The sequence below is a fragment of the Neodiprion virginianus genome, chromosome 3 (genome assembly GCF_021901495.1).
Source record: "Neodiprion virginianus isolate iyNeoVirg1 chromosome 3, iyNeoVirg1.1, whole genome shotgun sequence".
NCBI lineage: Eukaryota > Metazoa > Arthropoda > Insecta > Hymenoptera > Diprionidae > Neodiprion > Neodiprion virginianus.
The window spans coordinates 25,647,976-25,672,831 of NC_060879.1; the positions used below are offsets into that span (position 1 = coordinate 25,647,976).

A 24,856-nucleotide genomic window follows, 5' to 3' on the forward strand; every position below is an offset into this window, starting at 1 on the left:
CGAAATACAACAATTGAAATAGTTATCACATTACCAGAATGATCAGGAATAGGCAGACAGGGAATTATGAATTACAAGGTAAATTCAAGCGACAGGTCAAATAGAAAATTATCATAAAATATAGAGAATAAAAGATACTACGTAGTCTCTGGTTTGCGGTAAGTGCGAGAGAAAGAAAGATAATAATCGGTACGATAAAAGGTAATTCAAGATAAGGCAAACAATATTCAAGGTAATTAATATGCAACGTACGGCAAACCCAATAGACTACGGACAACTACGATCAGCGATATTAGCGAAGAAAACAGTTACAAAAAAAGGTGTTATGCGATATGGCACAATACTCCAATGTCAAATGAACGACGAGCGGGACCGCGTAGCGATATAAGATCGCTTCCGCGGTACTCTCACTAAGATACGATAATCAACGATAATAGGTAAAGAGACAGATAGAAACTAATCAGAGAAGATATAACAAAATAGCAATGCTCAATAGCTAAGATAAAAATTGATCCTTTAACGGAACGCGCTGCTAGACAGCGATATTAGACATTCAAATATTCTAAAAGAGAAAGATAATAAGATAAAGCGATAGTCACTACAATGCGTAAGTAATAATCAACCAGTCGCGAAGTTACTTGCAATAAGACAGAGAAAGGGACAAGATAAGAGGTAATAAGGTACGAGCCCAGGTGGCTCAAGCAGACCAACTGCAAGGTAAAGAGAAAAGATACGAGCCCAATTGGCTCAAGCAGACCAACTGCAAGGTAAAGAGAGAAAGAGATAAAGGTAAAGGTACGATATATTGCAAGTAATCTCGTGGCTTCACAAAATAGAAAAGGAACCTCACTTACGTAAAAGAAGATATAACAGGTGCGAGAGAATGCGATACGATAGCGAGAAACTAATCACAGTGATAGCGGTAATGATACTAGATATGACAAAGGCACGTCTTTGCAATTCAGGAACTGAACGTAGAGTGACGAGATGAGCGATGATCCTGATTTTCGTCGAGCTGCTGTCACGTGATTCTTCCCAAAATTTGCGGTATTCTAATTGGACCAGCAGGTCGCGTGGCCTGGTCCACGGATAGGCGGCGATAATCCCTCGCCGCTTGTTTTTCTTTTCCCTCGACGACAGGTATCGAGGTATCAGGACGTCGGAAGGTGGTTAGAGATGTTTTCCTGCAGCTATGCGGTATCGTTGGTGAGAAGGGGGTGGGGTCGTACTGCTCAGGTATTGCGATATTGAGGCGTGCGGCAATGTTACGTCACCGGTCTCCTGGACTTGCGACAGACTGTAACTCACTCCTTGCTTTACTGGTACTCCCCGTTGTAGCTATTTCGTCGGCGCTGCATCCCGGCCCTCGCTCATCGAAGCCCTCATGCCGGAACGATCTGGTGGTGATGGCCCTCAACCCGGATCCCCACACTAGATCCACCAGATCCACGTGGTCAGCATATCATTAGCCTATTCCACGCCGCAGTCCTTCGATAAGACGGTTCGTTAAGAGAAAACCGTCTTTTATTGGATAGTCAACGACTTAGTAGATGTTAGGGTCGGTTCAGCTCCAGGCTGATAAGTATCGTCGACGGGAGGCTTCGTTGTGTTTTTGACGCACAGCCCTGTACGCCGCCTGACGATGCATCCGAGCGGTAGAAGCATTCGTTCGTGGTTCGGCTCCTGGCCGATAAGTCTCAAATAGTTGGAGGTGCTGTTGTGCATCACGCACGACCCTTTTCGACAACTAGATAGGCATCCATCGGGAGTGGTTTCAGCGGTATTCGTTCGTCTGTAGTCGGTGGTGTTGATGTTGAGCTGGTACGTAACCCCTGTCAGGCAGTGTCCTGGTATCTTGACGTGAAGGTCTCGCGGATGGTTCTCGAAGAGCATTACAGAATTAGAAAATAGCATACAATTAGCTTAGTAAAGGGAAATCAACTTAAAGATAATTAGTCGTTCATTTTTGGAGTATTGGCCTCAGACGTGCTTTTGTTATTTTTAGCGATATCTGCACCTAGGGGAATGCGATAATTAAACAAAGTGACGGGGTACGAAATACCACGTCACAACTTATATGATTACCTATAACTTTCTTCTGACGTGATCAACTCCACTTACACGTTATACTCGTCATCGGCATTCAATTAGCCGAAGAGTAATGCAGCCGATTGTTGGTTAACAGAATTGATCGCCCGTCCGTTTATCCAACGCCAGTACAAGATCATTGAAATCATTTTCTCTGTCGGTAAATTACCATTGCCGTTGTAGCAGAGAAACTAGCGACGAAGCTCTGCGATCCAATGATCTAGGCGAGATAAGAATGACAACTCCATGATTGTCCGTTGAAATTTGATTCACCTGATCTAATTTTATTAGGTGGGAAATCAAATATTTTGTAATTCCCGAAAATCAAGTTACGGTGAACAAATATTTTTTTGATCACAGACAAAAGAGTATTTGTTTGGTAAAAAAAATTTAATCAAACGAACGAACTCGCCTGAATTTCTGTATCAATTCTCGGTAAGGTGGAGATCGGTAGTGGCAAGCAATCGTATCTTTAGGTAGTTGAGCCGAAATTTAAGTGAAAATATCCTGTATTTGTTGTACAGTATAACGATTACTAGGTGCGTGAAGACAAGTTTCGATCATGTTTGGTAATTTCAGAATGGTAATGTTTTAACCGTAGAAAAAAAAAAAAAAAAAATGAAATACTTTTTGAAAAATGAGCACCAGATTCAAACCACGATCTTTATAACCAATAACACGAGGCTCGAAATGTTTGGCAAGTACATAGGAAAATATGAATCGGTAACTGGAATAGTGTTCAAGAAATTTGAGCAGCCAATCGTCCATGATTGTTATTCTCAAACTATACGTACATTACGTACACTTGTGCGTCCTTGTTCTCACAACTTTTAACTTGTTATAATGGCTTGCACAAGAATTCTACTCTAATTGTTACAAGCCTAAGCTGTAATACAATATCAAGAACCGTATCATTATCTTATATCGTTACACCAAAATTTACGTGGCAATTTAGGGGAACGTTCCTAGTTCACAGTACGGTTCCCAGGCTTCGATGCATAGCGGATAGGCAACCGGGTCTATTGAATTAACTTTGAACTCGGTCGAATTCAGAATAAAAATTATCCTTTATCCGCACGCCATTATGTAATTAGAGAATTTAAATGTACGCTTGAATGACTGTATTTACTATGATTTGAAGATTTGCACGCTTTTTATGTCGAACAAATACATACCGCCTCACAAAATGACTCGAACCCTTTTCGAACGATGAACATTGTTAAAAAAAAAATCAGCAGACGGGGCTTTCGTGTGTATTTTTTTAATTATTTTCTATTGAGATTGAAACAATGACCCACGCAGTTGAAAAGTTTCGATCGGACATGAAAGATTTTCGTGCGATAATATTATAGAATGGAAATCAAAAACACAATAGATTTATCATCGTGTATCAAATTTTTAAAACTTATTATATGATATTCGTTAACATTTAATAATTTTATAATTTAATCGCGGCTTATCGAATCCTCTTGAGAATTTTAGAGAAATCAATCTCGCACAGCCCTTGACTCAATTTACGTTTGTGAAGTCAAGGTCACGTGGAGTTTCAAGGCAGGCATTCTCGCCGATTCGTATTAGGAGGTCCACTCACCCATGCTTATGCTAGATAGATTCAGACCATACTAATTGTCAGTAATACCAAACATCACTTTGCTCCAGTTTTTTCCACATCGATCCCCAAGGAATACACATCTAACTAGGCACGTATATACACATTTACTCAGAGCTATGCATATAGAGCTAAGAAAGTACATGTACAGTCACTTTTTTTTTTAACTATAGCAGCGTGATTGTTGATAAACGTTAAGCTGTAGTGGCATTTTCCGTTAAATTGTGTATTATCCTCGTTTTTTTTTTCAGTTACACAGTCAATGAAATTCGAATAAAACAAATGAAAATAAAATGACACGTAAAGGTGGATATTTTCAGAGTGGAGGCTAAACCGCGTTGATAAAAGTATTAAAAAATTGAATGACCTTGACAAATTTTTATGAAAAATTCTTTCTTTTAATTTTTTTTTCCCGTTATAACTGTATTTAATCAAAATGGCGTCTAGGTATGTATAATAAACTTTTGAATCTAGTGACCTTAATTCAAGTGTATACTGTTATGTATGCGTAGTATACTAGACCTCAAACACTGATCAATACCGTTTATCATTCTGTGTACAAAGTTTTTAATTCGTCGACCTCCGATCTCATTATCTTAGTATACATTTTGCAATGTAAGTGGTGATTGTTGACCTCAGGATGATGATAGAAGGGTAATTCTTGGATATGAAGGCCAAAAAATTGAACGAAGTGAAATTTGTTCACGTTTCGGCCCGATTGACAGTTGCGTTGTACACGGTTAACCGATATCTCCGGCATCAGGAGGGTGTCATTTTTCGTTATATCATGTATCTATGTAACTGCGATTAGGTTGCCTAACGGTCATTTCGCTGCCAATGCCTTGTTTAAACCCATACTTTTAAGAAATTCGATATTCGCCAAACTCTGCAATATGTCAAGCCAAAGTGAGTGATATCGTTGCTCTATCTGAATTGGGAAAAACTTCAAGGTTCGCAGACTGCGGGGAGTTCGATCAAAATATCGATGATCGAGAGAGCAGACGCGATGATCGCAGTTGTAATAATGAAATTGGGTTTAACTGACGTAAAAACTGAAAAGAAACAAAAATTAAAAATATACTAATCACAACATCATTTCCATATATGTATCTCTGACATTTGTAAAAGTTGACTCCTGTCCTACGGCTCCTAGTCAACTTACAATAAAACGATGCATTATTCAGTCACAAAAACCGCGTGCACCTATCGTTCTGAAAAAAATGTTTCACATAGCAGCAACCGTAAGTACCTACCTAACTACTAGTAACCTCGATATTATTTTCATGGGTATTCCCGCAGTTCCGCATTCTAGATTCATTCTGAACCTTGTCACGAGTTTGCCAAATTGCGTTAAAACGATCTAGCACAAACCGGTACCTCAGTTATATAATCCAACTTGTAAAACGGCTGAGATCGTGCGAATAATTACGGGTATCTATATGCCCGGGTCTTTCTGCTTTATTAATTATACATTCTTGTTCGACCGAAAATAACCTCATCCACGACAGAAATATGTAGCGTATTTTATTTCAAAAATTTCTTTTACTCGTACGTCACTGTGCTAGATTACAAAACTGCGATGAGTTCATTCCGAATTGCGGTTATGCAGCCCCTGCCAGTTTTTAATCTAGCTGCGACGATAATTACACGTGCGACATATGTCAGAGCGGCAATGCGTGAATCTGCATACTTATCGAGCATGTTTCTATACATTAACTCAGTAGTGACTGCTGCGCGTAGAATCGTGCATGCGGCGCGTATTAAACGCGCGTAAGTGCGGATCGTCAATATAAAAATAAATGTGGAAAAAAATTTGATTTAAAAATGCCGCGGAAGAGATAGAGAGAGATCGATGTTCTTACGTAATTTTTCTTGCAGTAATGTTATTAATTTGCGCCGCAAATCTACATCAGCTACGTACTTTGTACAAAGTTTGTTTCGCGTTTTTTTTGTCACATTATCAATTTGGGTGTTTGATGTCGTATACTTTTTTGGGGAAAATCTATTCACCGATTTTCTTGTGAGCTTTGCATCGCTTTCGTATGTATTATTCCTATTTGTGGCAGGTACGCATGCGTAACAAAAGTTGATGGATACCTTTGCGAAATTACCGTGTCACGATTTATCAGCAAGTCAGAGCGCGAAAAACATAGGCGAGAAATTTCACTTTTTTCATACGTAGTGTTTTCAAGTACAAATTTTTTACGCAGCTGATACGGACTCGCCCGATTTTGGTTTCTTATACAGATGATCCTTGTGTGTTAGACGGCTCTCTAAAATTCCACATGGATCAAGTTTCACCCATTTAGAAATTGCAATTTTCAGATTGGAATTGGGTACATACCTACTTAATAAATAAAAAATTGACTTCAATTTATTGCTAATTTTAATATGAAAAATGTGCGTGAAATCTTCGTGAAACTTTCACGATCATGGTAATTTGTAATACGAATGCTTAGAGCTCTGACTTGGCACAAAATATTTAGAATGACAAAATTAAAGAATGGATTATCTTGTTTTGCCTTCAGCTACAACGTTCATGAATAACGTGAAAAACAAGTATCCATTCAAAACCATTGGCACGAGTCACTTATTAAAATTGAACCGACACCGCAATTTCACGACCTCCTTCAAATACTCCAACTCAAACTCGTGACTTTTTTCTTGTTTTGTAAAACGAGAAATCCTGCTGCAATTCAGGTGTAGAAGACACAATACTTGCTTATGCCACATGTATATTATTAAAAAAAAAAAAAAATAAGCTTTCCTTCGTATCATTACACCGCGTTTTCGGGTAAACGTTCAACGAACCACCAGAGTAACTATTGCAAGTCATTTTTTCACACGGTGTCAAGGCTGTGTATATTTTTTGGCGCTGCTATATATACTATGTTTTTTTCAAGTATGCCATAATCAACGATTCGTTCCGCTGTACAATTAATTTTCACAATATCATTGCTAGCCACAATTATGTACGAGCTCCATATATATAACAGACTTGATCTTGCGAATCATTCGATTTTATCTAGCCTTGATACAATTTATTGGAGACAGAATACATGATCAAAGTTGAACTGATCGTAATTTTATCAGCTAAAGCACAGCTTTGTTTACTTTTGTCGATAATTATTCATAACCGTTAAGTTCAATGTTCTATGCTATTCCGGTTTTTAGTAAAAAAATATGCGTCGAATACATTGAAATTCGTTTTACTCTAAGTATTGCTCGAAACAGTTTCTCTAAAATGCAAAATAACGTGCAATGAATTTGATAATTAACCACATCAGACATTTTACAAGTTAACCCAATTATTGCATGAAAATTAAGAAACTGACAAAAGTAATTAGTCACTCCGGGGTTAAATGTGGCGAAATTTGTATTTAGCTCGAAGATACGAAAGTGTGTTGTCAGCGTTTTGACCCGGGACTTCTGGGGTAAGGAATTATAATTCTTGAGGTTTGACCACGCAACACTTGTTACACACTTCGTGTATAAATTATATGTGTCTGAGAATTAGAGCGTTATAATTAATTCTCGACGATGCAGCGCACGCGATAATGCTGCGTGATTAGGCCAGTTTGTAATGGGATGCCGGGTGGTTGGTTACACGTCGCAAAGTATGTGATTATTTACTAAAAAATGCGACGAAGAAAAATTATGCAATGATGAAAAACAAACGCAACACATCAACGATTAACGTGTCCGCGACACTGACACGTGTGCAAAGAATGGCAGGGTTGCTAAATCGAAGATATTTTCGCTATATTAAATAGCCGTTGACCCATCTGCCCTATTCTACTTATCTCGCATGTTTCCAGGCACGGACTAATTGAGCATTAAACGCTATCTGCAGGCAACGTATTACGCAGTGCATATGTACAGTCTATATTTATACAATTTTATTCACTGCCCGACATCTCGTTTATTTCCATAAATTTTTCCTCTGATAAATACGCGGCGCCATATGCATTTTATATATATATGTATATGTATGTATAAAAATATATATATACATATGTATATGTTGTAAAATTATACACACATGCTCTTTAAGATCGTTTGAAACGTGGTATAAGTATTCATAATGTGCCTATTGGAAAGAAAACGACACGGAAAAAAGAATAATAAAAAAGATAATAAAAATTTCCAACATTTTCCGGTCGCTCGATTTTATTGAACTACCACTTTTTTACCGTCTCGATTTGGAATCGCGTAAGCAAACGGAAGAAAGCGCCGGAGTTTGCGGACGCTGATTGGAAATCGGGAATTCTTATTGATATAACGAAAAGTGAACTTTCCGATTGATTCAAGTGCGTGATCGAAGCCTCGCGTACTTTAACCATCTCAACACACGCAGATTAATCAATATGGTCCCGCGTTTCACACGCCAATCTAATTCTGAGTGACATGATTCATTTTAAATTTGAAAAGATTAATTTTTTTTTAATACTCAGGTACGCAATTAAACGGTGATTTCTCGAGATGTAAGTGAAAGTCCTCGATACTCGTTGTATTTCATACGTGGTTAAAAACGGCAAGATACTTTCGAATGAATTTGTTAACTGCAGCTGTTACATTGAAATTTCATCATGAAATACGAAAGCTGGATTTATTTTCATCATTTTCTAACCCGTAAAAAATAAGTTTCAATGAGAAAAATACCAAATAACGGAGCCAAAGACCTGAGGAATGCTCTTCAAGTGACCTGAGAAACGACCGAGCATCGCGGATTTAGGCTTGCAGATTTTATAGTCCTTCGACGGCCTGGCCAGAACACCATGCTAAGTGCGTGAGAGCAGTGCCAAGCAATATCCCATAACATGAACCCCTCTTGGGTGGTTTGGAAGCGCTACTACAATTTCTAAATCAATACATGTGGAAATATTTAACAAGGTCTGGTATAAGTAATAAGTAATTTTTAAACTCGATTATATGAATTAGAACACGAGCTTAAGAATAAGTTGACTGGACCGTCTAAAGAAAAAGTTAGGAACAGATAAAAATACACCGTTTAAAAAATATACAGCAATGTTATTTGCGTCACTGACATTGAACGCTAATGGAACGACATTTCTGCTATGTAATAATTAAGAATCCGAGGGAATCAAATAATACAAGCTAAGGTGTCGACAATATGAACAAAGGTTTTATAATTAGAACGTTCAGAATGATGAAACCCCGCGGTTTTTCAATCAATTTTAACGTTTTTCAACAAAAGGCAAATATAATTGTCGACGAACATATGTTGCACATTATTCACAAAAATCGATATCAAACTATTCTGGAAATAACTTCTTGTCAGACTTTTTTCAAGCAATCTTTGAGGACCTCTGTAGTGATGAAAAAAGGTCCAAAAGCATTAGAATCGGATAAGAATTAGCGACGTTTAATCATGGTCAATGTTGACCGTGAAACTTTGTCCAAAATTTTTGATACCTTACGCTTGTATTATTCGAATTTACTAAAATTCGTTTCCGTTTTATAATACAGTAGTGACGTTGTTTCATTCGTGTTAATTATCACCGGCACTAATAACATAGCTGGAGATTTATCACCCCGTTTCTCGTTTCTTCCAAACTACCGTACACTTACAATCAACGATCACGCTTCCGTGACGTCGTAACAACAACGTCGAGAAATTCAAGGCGCAGTTTATTCGCCATTGAAATACGGGAATTCGCGGGAATCAGAAAATCGGCCTTGAACTGATTCGAAGAAATTCTAGGAGGAGTAAAACCCGCGAGATGAGTGTTCCTGCGATTATTTGCAGTGTCAGCAGTTGGTGGAGAACCGGGAGGAGCCAGAAACAAACCCATTGGCTGTACGTTTGGAGTGGATTCGTGGCTCAAGAGTATCTGCGTATATTCGTGTCGCCGAGGTTTCTTTTAATAAACGCTCTCACCTGACCGACACGTGTGCTTCGCAAATCTCTCCAAACAGTTTTTTTCCAGCCACTACGTCGTCTAGTTTCTACTCATTTTTTCCTTTTCTTCCTGTTTCGGACGTTCATTTGCGTCAGAGAGCGCGGCCGGATTTGCTTCTTTTATTACTTATTTTCACTCAACTGATTCTTGATAATTTATTTTTTCTCGAGTGGCTCAGACACGTTCCACGGTCAAAGTCAACGCGCTACGGCACCGTAATATATGTTCTTTCTATTGTTACACCGCATATTATACACGCACTTATCGATGATAGAACATTACTTGGACATTAAGTTACGGCACACGGAGGACTGTTAAATTTTGTGTTCCTTGTATTAAATACTTTTGAAACAGGTGTACACATTTTTTAATTAAGTTGAAAATTAAACCACGATGCTTATAATTTACCCCAACTGCGAATTCTCTTATCAATATTTCAGAACATTCTTTTCTCATTCCAGTAAAAAACAAGCGTTTGACTTTAAAGATAATCATACATAGGTCTGTACGTACTTGCCAATCGCAACCCATTCTGGTGGGATATTTCCTTAGAAAAATGATCGACCTTTTCGCGTTTTCTAATAATATTCATAGAAACAAAACACATCGAGATACAGTCCGACAGTTTTCACGTCTCGGAGAAGTCTGAAAAAAATGTAAAACAGTAACTTATATTCTATGAAAGAGACGAAATTCTACCGAAACTAGATTTCTGATATAACACCAATCAAATTTTCGCTACTTTATCTTCAAAGTTTCTGAAAAACTTCAAACTTGTCGGGGCTTCAGACGTTTGACAATTTCGTATCTTATATCCAATTTCATATTTTACAAAGGAATATAACGATTCAGTTGATCTAAGAAATACAGGAAGCGTATAAATTTTTCAAAATTCGTTAATGCAACTACCTAGTGAATATCAGCCTTGCACAAAAATTTAACGATCAAGCTCGCATAATATATATCTACGTTTGATCAGGTGGCGATAAAAATGTGGAAGAATTGTGTGTGTTCTGAATGTATCAAATCGTATTATAAAAAAGTAAAAATTTCGAAACGTTTTAAAAGTTTAGAGAGCCGAAATATAGAAACGTCAAAGTGAATAAGAATGTATAGCAATCCAAAAAAGAATCGGTAGAATTCCGACGTTTCTGTACTTCGGCTTTTAATACCTTACTTTTCTACGTTTTGATTGTTTAAATTCCATTTTCCAACATTTCTACATCGTGACTATCACGCAAATTAAATCCGAATAACTGCCAGGTCATATCGAATTCGTTAAAGTGAATGTCGAGCCTTTGTACTCGAATGTATTCAGGCCTGCGATCTGTTGTTAGTGTGAGGTCAAGTCGCCGTTATGCTGCAGAACGCTTTCATGTTCTGCACTTTATTTGTTTCACTTTAATTTTCGTCCATTTTTCTTATTTCTGCAACTCGCGCGGCGGCAGAGTTAAGTGGAGGATGTGGAATTATATCTCCCGAGGAATATTTTCTTTTCCGCGGCCTTCGGAAGGCTGACCTTGCAGCCGCAGACATGTAAGGGTGCGATTACCGTCTGGCAGGAACTACTTTCGAGGATCTTTGCAAATTGTAGAGATATTTTTTACGGTGTGTTCCGATCATGCTATCAAATATTATATTTCTTCCGGTCCCTAGCTCGTTCAATGCTAACGCCGCAGGTGATATCGTGTATCGAGTATTGATTAACTTAAACGTCTAACATTCCTGATTCATTTGAGAAAAATTTCAGCGCCGAGGTGAATGAAATATACGATTCAAGATCGAACAACAAATCTAGAGTTACTATACAAATTCAGTTGGTTTTTTCCTCTTGATTCGAGGTGAATATTACATCTCACGTGTAAAAACGAAATGAATCGTATCGGAACTATGTTGATGAGTAAAATTCGATCGAATCAGAACCGAAACGTGTATATATTCATTCGGGTTAAGTGATTTTTCTCGTTCAACTGATTGAAATACGTGAAGAATTTACTTTGATTCTTTTTGATCGCAATCAGTTTTGGACAGATTTTCTTAAATTTTACGTTCGCTACTATAGTTGAAATGTTAAATTTATTTCAACCAATAAAATTACCACATTCGCTGCTGGAAATTTACAAGCATGACTGATTTGTTTGAAAATCGATCGCTGATAAAAACAAATTGATCGGTATACACCGACACTATGCAGCTATTTCAATGAAATAACCGATTTCAGTAAATCCATCATATTTATTTTTATCAATTATATTATTTCTTGTTAGTGCTGGGACTGAATTATTAGCTTGGAGAGGCAATAAAAGTTCACAAAGATGGATCTAAAAAATTGTAATGGGTAAAAAATTCATTACCCATCGTTTATACACTTAGCCACGTAACTGCGGATTATCCATTCGGGAAACAACAAAAAATCTTCACTGTAAATTGACGAGCATCAAACAATAATTGATATCAATAGAGGTATTACCCTATTGGATTTTTAATACATTTTTTGCAGCCATAATAAATTTGTCCTTGTAAAATCAATGAACTTGATGGCGCGATCGGTGATGGTGGATCTTGATTTGCCTGCGCCATGTCTAGATTCTCAATACAAGTATAAAAAGATTCAGAGTAAACGAAAACTGCCTGTTTTGAAAAACTTCGTTAATCGAAAGAAAATTTTAATCTAGAATTTCCAATTTTCTGCAAGATTAAACAATTTATACCTGTTAAATTACGTAAACTTTGGACGAACATATACTCATATATCCGACATCATTGCGCATGCCTTATGAATTTTTATAACGGATGCGAGATTATTATGATTGAATCTTCGGTGGATCCCAGCCTTCTATTCGGTACCTGTTATTAACCCTACGAATTTTCGGTGAGTTCACAGCTCCAAGCTGTAGGCCAGCGAGTTAAAAAAAAAAAAAAAAAATACGAAAGCAGTCGTGAATTATTTTTCTTCATATATTTTCGCACGTGAAAACTATTCGCTGACCTTTTGGCAACGTCTGAAGAGCATCGACTCTTGAATAGCTAAATAATCGAGGTATAATTCATCCAGAGAAAGTTAAGAACGAAATTTACAAGCACTGCTAGTGGAAACTCGCAGCTTGTAATTTAGCCACTATTTGCATGGGCGTGTAAGTATGTAAGTATAAGTTTATTATATTCTGATTGTTTGATCGACCGGTTGTGATTTCTTGTAAATCGTGAGACTATGTAACATTGCACAGTGAATGAAAATAAATTTGTGAAAATCAAAAAAAAAAAAATCAAAAAACATAAATAAATAAAACAACTCGTTGCATGTGATGAATTATGAATTCATTGGAAACTGTGTTGGAGAATTAATTCGCGTTTTGATTATTAACGTTGCATTCCAGGCTGCGGAGTATGAAAGAAGATAATAAGTATGATAATTTTCTACACATCATTATATTACACTGCTTGACATAGGTGCAATTTGCGAATGATCGTAAAAAATAGTTGCGTATCATGCCGCGTCGGGGAAAAGTCTGCGATAATTACATGCGTTTTCATTATTACGGAGTAATTATTCATCGTTTCATCGATATACGATGCACGTTGCATTTGTATAGATACATATAAAGAATCGAACGATCATCGTTTGTGAATTAATCATTCCGCGAGAATATGCAGATACAACCCGACCTTTTTCTTTATATTTTTCTCCTCAACTTCCCGATATAATTTCAATACATTTTGACACGTTCGTATTTTTAATTTTTAATTTCTGTCGCCTGCGTCATACCTTGAAATGTGTGTATAACGAAAGATACACATGCGACCATCACCATGAATTTACAGCTGGCCGAATCAGTTCATTTTCAAGAGTTATCGGAGTGGGTGTCATATTATTTATTTGCCCAAATAAGGATGGCTGCCTTTGTTCTAGCTTAACTTTACGACTTTGCTTTTCGCACACCTTTGACACTTCGGAGCACTTGCTCTCATTTAATTGCCTGTCAATACCGTTGCTGACCGACTACGGGTAGCAGCATTAATTAATGTCTTGCGTTTTGTACACGTATCTGTACGACGTATGTTAATTAACTCGATCGAATTAGGGTTCTGAGAATGCGCGTGGACCGAAATGGCCGCTTTCCGCTTCTGCGACTTCATGCTTTGTCATATCGCCTTGGCCGATAAATTCTGTATATTCCGTAAAGATGATCACATTGCGTCATCGTGCATACTATGAAACGACCCATATCTTTTTTTGCCATTAACTCTGTCGTAGCGTATAATCAATGAATTACAATTAAAAATGGTGTTGAACCAGTTTCTCAGCATTCCTTATCGATAAATTCGCCGTTTGGTTTTTTTCTCATTGCTCCAGAGGACGACGTTGGCTTGCAATAAATGATGCATAACAATCGCAAAAGGGAAACACGATTATTACACAGTTAATTAATTTCCGATTATTACCATAGAAAATGGCGAAGGCTCAATACATCAACATGTACGTATCTTCTAGAGGCATAACTTTCTGTCATTCATATAGGAATCATACGATCGGAACTGAGCTTTTTATTGCTTTTACATGATTCATTTTTCATTGGCGTGAACTTCATATATATCATACATCACATTGCAATCGACGGAAATTAAAAGATTTCTGTTTTTATCCACTGGCCGGAAGTTGGTAATTATTTTTTCCGAATTTACTGTAAGTATAAATGATGTTTCGTTGAGGTCGAATCGTTTCAACATGCCAAGTTTTCACACAAAAATACAAGTACGCGAACATAAACATAGATCGTGTGTTGCATGATCGAATGATCTTATCGATCTTACTGCCATTAAGTCTTTCATTTTCAATATCTGTTCGTCAATAACATAATTGCACGATAAGCTTAATTTTATTTTCTTCGTAAACATTTTTTTTTGTCTATGTTTATAGTAAACGAAAGAACATATAAACAACGGATTATAAAGATTAGCGTATTCCGAACGCATAAAAGAGTACAAGTACGTAAGTCAGGTCAGAACTTATCGCTGATCGCTCTTCATCGGTGATTTTTAGTATAGAAAAGTTGCAACGCTTCTGTGTCGATGAATTTCTGGATTTGAAATCACACCGAAGCTGTTGTTATTCCTCATGAAATACTTGGCTTATCGTCTTATCGTACAGTTTATTTTTAGACGAAAAGAAAACAGGATATTAGGTAAGTGATTTTACTAACTGTTCATCACAGCGTTATGCTCACGTGTAGGTATAGATTAAATGATATATTCGACGTCGTGTAATCCACTCAATTAGCTTCATTCCCACAAAGATAAGCTTCATTCGTTCATTTCAAACCTAATGCCACACACCGTGCGCCGTAACAAATAATTTAATACACATTATCTAATTATATAACATATTTATACAATTGACGATGTAGATACCAAACACCGAGCCTTTTTATTTTCACTTATTACTGTAATTATATATTTTCCGTACTACGTAGATGCAGAAATGCGGTTCGCAGCTTGGACTTGAAAAAACACGAAATATGATTATTCATTGATTCCAATATCTGCAGCATTGCGGCATATAAGGATTCTACCCGGAAAAACCACTTAAGAAAATACCGATTGCTACAAGGTCTGTTGTTGTTATCTGAAAACTAAAGAAGTCCAGTGATCCGAACTTTACGTTGCAAAATTGAAAAGTATTCTTTACTTCGGGGAATCACGACTGCATCAAATGTGCTGCACTTAATGTAAGCCTTGAATTAATCATGTCGGCTGAATCATGCGGAGTTGACATGAGGCCGTTCTCATGTAACACCTCGTCATTCGATACAATATGGCGTGCATATTACTTATTAATATACCGTGTTACCAGTATGAAAAGTGGGTAATTTCCGACGAGTATGAAGCTTGCAGCATGTCAGCTATATCCTCTATCCGCACGTGTGACGTACGCTATTTTTTTCCACACCTGTAAAGGGAAGTTTGACTTGCACAGAAAACAAATAATCTAACAATTTAAAAGAAGTAGATCAAGGGCAAACGAGAAGTCCCGAGGCACAAGTACGGTTTTCTGAAAACTAATCTAATTGCGCAAACTTCGGGTTGAACTCAGCCCAATGATATCACTGGAAGCGCGTGAAATTAAGTCACCGGAAAGTGCGTATGCGTCAAGAAAGCCCTAGTGTGGAAAATTGAAAATTTCAGCCAAGCACATGCGCCAGCGTTGTTTTACCGCACTGTTCAGAATCGGAGCACTTTACGCACGCTCTGCTGGTTTCAAAAATCTAACTTTCTGGGCATGTGTTGGAAAAAGTATATCAAATACTTAGTTCTGTAATCAACGGCCTTGAATAGTGCTACGAATTGATGAGTTTCTGTGTCATCCGTTTTGATATCGTATCAATGTTCAAGTCCAAGGTTTCGACAATGAATCGCGATCAAAGGTGAACCTCTCTCTTGTATTGCGTCCAGTAATGTCCGTGTAACACTTTGATAAAATTATAATTAGTTCACGGATTGATGAGAGGATATTCTACAACAGATATTATTATTTTTGAACATTTCCATCAGAGCGGTTAAGAATTATCATCACACGCGGAGAGCATTTTCTTTCAGGCTGGAAAAATATGTATCTTTAATCTTTATATACGATACATTTATAAGCGTTATATACTCATGCGCTGTGTTTATTCATTACTTGAATCCCGTACTAACGAAGAGTCTGAAGGATGTGTACACATAATCTGTCATTTTTGCCTTGTTTAATATTGCCTCACAATGAACGGCCAAAGCGTATTTTTGTCATTAAATTCTATTAATACATTTATCAGGGATAACAGAGGATTCACATTATTTAAAATTGACTTAAAAATGACTACTTAATCCTCACTGCAATTTAAATGGCGAGTAATAATTAGTATTCAATAATCACTCGCAATTTTTACACCTAGGATTGCTTCTCTGAATTTCCAATGGTTTTTTTTTTATATCACTCATGCTGGGTATTTGAGTGACTGGTCGACTTGCGAATGACCAGCGAATCTCGCGATTCCCAATTCCAAGCCGATGAATGATCTGTTGTTTTTCTTTCTTCAATTCCAGTCATATCTGCGGAGTGAAAAATACCCGCGAAAGTGAGCGAAGCACGCGTTACAAATACGTGGCGAATAACAAATCACGGCGTAAAAACAACAAAGTTAAACGGTCATTGAAGGTGTCATTACACCTAATGTCTTGTTATTAGATTGATTGCGATAATACCTCCTTGATGCACACATTTTCTCACCACTCATTACCAAATCTTTCGCGTCGGTTGGCTGTTATTGAACCGTGGCTACAAGTTCTTATACTCTCGTCGCTATCATTGACCCCGAGTCAGGTCACCGAGAAAAATTACACATACTTATACGTACGACGTGACGGATATCGCTGACCATTCAAGCAAAAGGTCTAGTTGAGAGGATAGCCTTCAATGCTGAAGAAGATACAAGGCCAGTAACACGGGAAACAGTAGCAGGATTGAGAAGTTTTGCGGTCTTATGGAACATTACATGCGAAAGAGCAGAAAATGATGGGCTTCTTGGAGAAATGTCAATTCTTCATCAGCCTGCGTTGACGAGCTTTCGTATTTAGCGCCGATTACCCAAGTATTGAAATAATTTTTTATCACCACATCCCATTGCGCTTTATAATCACGTGACACGATGCAGGCAATTAAATAATCGTGAAACTTCAGGCTTGATCCGTATGTGAAAATCCTTTCTCGATACTGACTGACATTCAGGCGACTTGCTAACACCTGGAATAGTCATTAAATCGCGCTTTGCCGTTCGACTTGACACCTTGAGCTAATTACATGAAAGCAAAAAGAAGTGCAGCAGGAACTGTAGGAAACTACTTATTCATCGTTGCATCGACAATGTATGTAATATGTCGTGCCTAACCTTGTAGATTTGCCCATGAGTTTCACAACAGTTCCTTCAAACGCTTGTCTGTTATTTACATTCGGTTATGCTTGATTCTATCTCTGTTATTCCCCGCTCGTTTAACCGTAAATCGTTTGCGTCAAGTCAGAGATACGAAGGTGGTTAACAATGGCGAATAGTATGCGTGAGGTGTAAGTATGATGATAATTTTATGTATAAAATGACAAATATATGCCATGCTGTCAGTGCAGGAACGGCTTTTTTCACTTGGCTCTTTATATTTCTTTTAATGCACGCCTTCACTACGGCCGAGACAGCAACTTTGTCTATGACAACCTGTTCAATGCGAGAGGAACTAAGTAACCAGGGGATTCCCTGAAGACCGGTTTCATCCAAGTCTTTTACAGTAAGATGAACTCTTGATCTTGGCTTTGCGTGAAACGCAACATGGACCAATGGCCGAGAAGGACGTAACCATCGACTGACAGTCTTCCCTTCAAGATACTTTTATCACCTTGGAAGTAAAGTGTTTGTGCTCGTCATGTCGGATGTGCGTTTCTTTGTACCCGACGTCGTCCTTCTTTCTTTCCATTTTTTTTTTTTTCTATCCATTTCTTCTGTCACCACCGTGACGTTAGTACACTTCGCAGAATACAAGTACACCTATTAATTGCTGAATTTATCGTTACACACAAACGTTGCGAGAAACAATTCTCATTTGTCGTAAATTTTATCTTATTTTCTTCTCCGAAGTGACTGCTATAACATTTCAGCTATGTTTGTTCGGGGCGTTTAGTTTGGATTAGAAATTCCCCTTCGCTGTCCGCCGACACCGTTTTTGAACGGGGTTCAATGAATATAAAAGACGATGTTTGTATGGATATTCGGATGTACTTTTATGGTGTTATAACTGGTGAATTTATTTTATATTGATTTGTATTGCCGTCGTGACGGGCTTGTAAGTTTATATATTTGTTACCGCCGTAATGGATTTGTATTTTTGTTACATTGCGTAGGTGATGTCGCTTTGACGACCTTTTCGACACTGTTTCCGTCTTTGAAACTATTGCATTTTTTTGCAGACGACTCGAGCGGGAGTATCGATGCCGGAATTGGTGGAAATTGGTCAACCTCCCCTTGCAAGGGGTGGTTAAGAAGTATTTTCTCATAATCAGCAAGTTCCCACGAGTCCTGTTCACCAGTCGAACTGGTTAATGTGCAGAACGACAAATTGCAAACCCAAGTGGCCAGTCATAGCGTAAAACCCGCAGGTGAGCCGATAACTTAGTCTACATCTGTACAATATCAAGAAAAGCTAATATTTAATATTATGTTAGAAGAACATTATAATTAGTCGCATGAAGAACAAAAATTGGGATATCAGCGAAAGGTTTACGTTCATTCCGTAAATTTCATAATCGGGATGAAATAATGCGGTAGAAAATTACAACTCCACAATACAATTTCTCAATTTGCCTTGCGGCGTTGTACGAAAGAGGTAAAGAAAGTACTAATTGCAAGTTACGTGTTTGCCCGGATTGCTTTTAAATCTGCTTTGCTTGCTGGTTTTCAAAACAGTTTCGTTGCACCGAAAAATTTTACCGGAATCCGGCCTCGAAACAATTGTTTTATTGTGCAACTCTAGTATTTTCTGGCGCGCTACAAGTTATACGTAAGCCGTGTATGGTAAAATTACGAGATAAAATCCAGTCACGGTGATCAAATCGTACAATCATTTGTATGACATGAAAATTGCAACCGGTAATATCAATTTGAATATATTTGTTGAATTGACAGAGCCTGCATCTTCAGCCGAGTAGAATCTCCGGAGCCAATAGACGGTTCGAATTACAGAACCATTTTATTAAATAACCGCAGCCCTGGCAGCCGGCCGTCCAGCACATGGACGCATGTTGTGTACAAGGCGCATTGTCCCGTGATTGAGAATCATTATAGTTGATAAGCTTTGAATGCTTCAACGTGTCGTTGCAACATTGATGGGTCAACCAAGCGCGCGGGCGTTCTGAATTTTTTCCACTTCGGAAACTTACGTATATTCAAGCAGTTTTCCCATAACAGAATTACACGTGGAAATTGTCATTTGACGCATGTATTTGCGACAGAAATTGGATGGAAAGATAAAATTTTTAATTGCATATCTAATCTATCCTATATCGCTTAGCTTGTCGTTGTAGTCTGTCGGATGGTAATTCCAGTCACATTGACGATATATGCGCCTCCACTTCGTCGAGGTATAACGATTGGAAGTAAAAAAAAGAATATCAACATTCACAGTAAGCTGAGGAACTGCACATATACCCAACGTTGGAAGACTCGAGTCTTGAAACTTTATGAGGATCCGTGAGACGTACAATCTGGGAAAAAAGTTATTGAAATACAAACATGAAACAAAGGTTGGAATAGTTGAACTAAATATAATTTTATTTGTTGCTTTGAAAAGACGTCCTCTTGATCCAAAAAAAAAAATATATATATATTTTGTAACGACATGATTTCCGCTTCATAAAAATCGTAACATGATGAACAATTTCTAAGAAGCCACATGATTCTGCTATTTTTTCGTTGAAAAATCTGTCCGTTCACTTCTAATGAATAATATCTCGTTTTAATTCCCCACCAGATTCACCATAAATCAACTGAGTCAGATATTTTTATTGAGCTGCGCAGTTGGTAAACAAAAATCCAATATGTACAATCCCAACAAATTGTAGATGAGAAACTTATGATTCAGCATGAAATAGGTGGGTTATTATTTCGTCAACAATTTGACTCAGGTAATTGTGGGGAATTCATTGAAAGTGAAAAAAATACCTGGTACGGTGTCAGATAGGATCGATTTGTTAATTAATTTCATTAGATGCAACATTATCAGTTCCAGTAAACTTTTGAAATCTTCGTGTCATCAGGCAATCTTTCAAACACTTTTTTGCCCTGACTATACATCCGATATTTCTTCATGGCTGTGAAACGCCTGCTGATCGAAAATAAAATCAAAATATTTTTTTTCTACCTCGCGTTACTTTTTCTCATAGTCCAGGAAACATGCAAAGCGATCATTAGAGCACCACGCTGTCTAGACTGAAATCGTTCCTGTTGACTTTCGCTTTATCAGTAAGATTTCGAATTACACAGTCCTGCAAAATTTCACAGTAAAGTTATTTTCTCAATCAAAATCCAACACTACTGTACCTATATTTTAATATGAACGTGTATCACTGTATACATATTAAAATGAATACGTTCATTTTTCGAAGGCCTGCACCACGTGTGTTACATTTTGAAATAACAAAGGGCAATGCATTATCATTAACAATGTACGCTTCAGAAGATTAATCATACTTGAAACACGAAATATTTTCGTTTCAACACGCCCCTCCAATTCACCAATACGAATACAAGATATTCGAATTTTTTTCTCTTATTCAAGTTGAAAACTAGTAAGATTGGATTTCACGGGAATCAAGTGAAATCGAAGAAGCGTTCTGCCGTTCCGTCTATCCTCGATTTGTATTACAGTCACCATTGGGGAACTTTGCGGTTGTATTGAACTTAGAACCGTGACAATTTTCGTCATAACTTGACCAACTCGTTTGAGCTCGAGCTGCACTGGTCAATGTCGTCTGACGCAACGTATTATAGAGACGACGGTGTATCAGGTGTTCCAGACTGTTCCATCTCGTTCTTTCACGTACACCTTCGACCAAAACATGTCAGGATACTGCCCGTGCCGCTGATGAATCGTTACATAAGACACCGTCGAGTAACTTCCTTTCGACAAAAAGTTTGACGAGTGGTAAAAGAAAGATGTGATCAATGGCCAAACAAACGCCGACATTGAAATCGGATGATGGATCCTGCGGGTAAATCCTCCGACGTTAGTATCACACCGATCATCGCACTCGAGATAGTAAAGGTGCACTTGTCTTACGGACGGTCAAACCACTGTTGCCTCTGTCGGTAGTTGAACCGTTTATTTTGTTTATTTATTTAGCATTTTGCGGAAAGATCCTCGGCTGCTCGTCGATTAAATTCACGTTACGCGTAATGCAAAGATCATTGACATTGCTGCATCACGGGAATAAAACGCGCTGGAACTTGGCACAGACAATTTAATTAAGAAAGAAGAGGATATTAATGAACGTCTGATTGACCCGACGCGAATAGTAATTCATAACTCCGTTCGTTACCGTATGATTAGGACGGAGGCAGAACGAGAGACGATTCTAGAAGCAAAGGCCCGTCTTTTGCCGCCGAACATAATGCGCAGTAAATTTGACTCTAGGGACGTGCCTATGTCGATGTACCGATGACCAAACGCGTATTAGAGGCAAGGGAAGTGGCACGGGTGTAATTAACTATAGCGTGTCGCATTTCAACGCCCCCGGGATTTCTTTGAAAGAAATTCAGCCGTGGCTTTTCAACTCTTATAGTAATCGAACGACGTAAATAAGTTAGCTTTTCTATTGTCGAATTCCATCAATTGGGGTATAATCTGCATTAATTTGCGTCGTAAATGATTTGACACCGATTCCATTTGTGAATTGATTTTCTATCACAATTTTTTTTTTCCCCTCGCATTACGCCATTCGGTCACGTGCTCGGCATCCAATTAACTTCTTCTAGAAAAGCATTGAACGATGAAATCGGTTTTTCCTTATCAGTCGATTGAGAAACTTGGCGACGATTTCTATACTGAATTTTCTCCTTCGTCGATACGTCGAGGAAAAGTTTAGCCGCAATTTTTACTGCCGAAATCGAATTAGAATATTTTTTTTCTCTCACGCCAGAAATAACCTCAAATGGTTTATTCTGAATACATTATTTACACACAAAGCGTATTTATCTAAATTCTTGTCAATTTTTTTGTGATATTTGCCAAATAATAATTACTCCAGTAAAAAAAACCTTGCAAGACCTTGCGAAATCTCTAAAACTTATTTTGAAACAAATACCTACCGGTGATGATTACGAAAAAATCAGACATTTTCTCGAATTTCAATGCCCGATAAATTTTTCCGAATTCCAACCTTCACTGTCTTTCTGGTAATTTGAAAAACTCATGGTTTCAAAACGACTGGAAACTTATTATTCAGTCCACTTTATTTAACCGAGACTTAGTTCTAATTCAATTTTATTTGGACTGATGAGTTTTCTATTGATTTGTTTAAATCTATGGCCCCATCAACGTGAGAATGAGCATCAGTAGGTCAACCACTATACAAATACAAATACTTGAACCGATTAATACTTCATGAATCAAAAATTATTTTTTCCACCTCGGAGTAAACTTAGTATCACGGATTAAAATTAACTTCAAACTTGATTGCGTGAAACCAAAAGCAACTGAATTCTTTCTCATACATAGATTTATGACGCCACTTTCCATCGCCCGGTTATTCAAAACGAGACCCATTTTGCCACAGAACCAGCTAAATGTACCGGAGTAGAGATCCCGGGATTCGAACAGGTGAGTACAGAGCTAATTGAGCTCTAATCAAACAACGTATATTACGTATCTATCAAAGGTATAAATACATCTCTCGTGTAAACACATTAGAACGATATTTGCGGTGTGGATAAGTTGCAAAACGTCGTATCTGGCAAACGTTGGAAATTTTTCATCATCGTACCACCACAAATATCCATTTTTTTATACCGAGTATACATATATATATATAGGTGTGTGGATACAAGTGCCCAAGTCGTTGGCGTTTATTTTTCAGCTGGGCCGAATAAAAAATCCTCCTCCAGATCCGATACTGTAACGGAAACTTTTGTACGTACATCTTAAAGCAAATACATCTCGCCAGAAATTTCCGACCTTAGACAAAGACGGAGATACGCAGTGGATGTACTCAAGTGTTTTACAGACGCGTAGCGTCGCGTGATATCAGATGTTTGCCTTGAAAAATTTAATCGCGTTGAAAATTAATATTTACAGAAAGACGTTGACGGCGTTGTTCCCGAAGGCACTATCGCAGCGTGACTCTGCAGTGACTCTGTTCCTAGGAAGACGGTCCCTTACACCTACCGACCGCATAGGTGCTGAATTACCGTATTTGTATGACGTATACACGAATGCGATAAATAAATACACACTCCGTTGAGATTCGTTCCCGGTATTTCCAAGATCTCTCATTCGCACATAGTCACAACTAAATATGTCACACACGTGCGTCTCCTTTAATCAACCTTATACCCACGTAACATGAACAGTGGAAACTTCCTTTCGTTAGACAGACCTGCAGAATTTTTTTCTAGAAAATGCTAAACAAATGAGTTAGTGTGGTTCCAACGTATTTTGATGCATTGAATACGATAGCGCTGTCCGTTTCTTTTTTTTTTATCACATTAGGATTTAGAGATACTTCCATTAAAAAATTGCATTTTTACGAAAATTGCACCTTCTGACCCGTATTATCATAATCTGACGTATTATAATGGCACGCGTATCTATTGCAATAACGCTAAGGGTTAAGAGTCCGGGCTTCTCATTTGATTCTGATGAAAATACCTTCATCGCATTGAAATTATCTTGGATGAAGCATTAAAAATGGGAAAAATACGTATACCTTGATAAACGTGATAGATATGAAATTTTCGGGTTATATATATATATTTTTTATGGTTATTTGCAGGCATAATAAAATAAAAAAGAACTGCAAGTTTTTCTGTAAGTCACCACACGTAACATAAATAATCTTTACCGTACTTTATGAAGCGGTTTGGCAGATAATATAGAAGATAAATTCGATTGAAATATCTCGCAATCTCGAAGAGATGAAAAAAATCGGCGATGCTATATATATATATGTATATATATATATATGTCGGAAATATACCTACTAACTCATTTAGCATTTTTAGCAAAAATTTTGCAGGCCTGTTTCATTTTTTCATGATCAAATTAACGCCAATAATGACGAATCGGCAGATATAAACATGTATTCATCATCTTTGTCACATTGCAAGATGACGTGACAGCTTCTCCAAGGATTCCAACAGGAATATGATTTAAAGCCACAGGCGCAACTGCAATTTGATAATACACTAGGTTGAGGCTTGGAAAATTCAAGCACGCTATTTTTAGACGTCTATCCTTTTTCATGGATTCTTTGGCGTGGCCTGATCATTTCTATACGTACATGAAGTATGCCATGCTGATGTGCAGACGATCTTCCAACTCCCGCATGGTAATGATTATTTTGTTTTATTTTATGAAACCTCAACGAACATCCGTGATCAAATCTCGTACCAACGAAATGTGATACACTTTCACCTGCGACCATTAAAAGATGATACGTTTCTTT

The 24,856-nt window shown here is 37.6% G+C and overlaps 1 long non-coding RNA gene across 5 annotated transcripts in view; it reads left to right on the plus strand.

Annotated features, from left to right (window-relative positions):
* Positions 1–23,867, plus strand: part of LOC124300210 (uncharacterized) — a 56,057-nt gene extending 32,190 nt beyond the window's left edge. For 3 of the 5 annotated variants that reach the window (XR_006907179.1, XR_006907180.1, XR_006907178.1), the window contains exons 2-4: positions 18,608–18,796; positions 22,912–23,013; positions 23,488–23,867. This is a non-coding gene — a long non-coding RNA (uncharacterized LOC124300210). Of the gene's footprint in view, positions 1–16,613; positions 18,047–18,607; positions 18,797–19,724; positions 19,940–20,166; positions 20,288–22,911; positions 23,014–23,487 lie in introns of those variants that run through there. The other 2 variants (XR_006907177.1, XR_006907181.1) reach the window with 2 other exon arrangements.
* Positions 23,868–24,856: the final 989 nt, after the last annotated feature.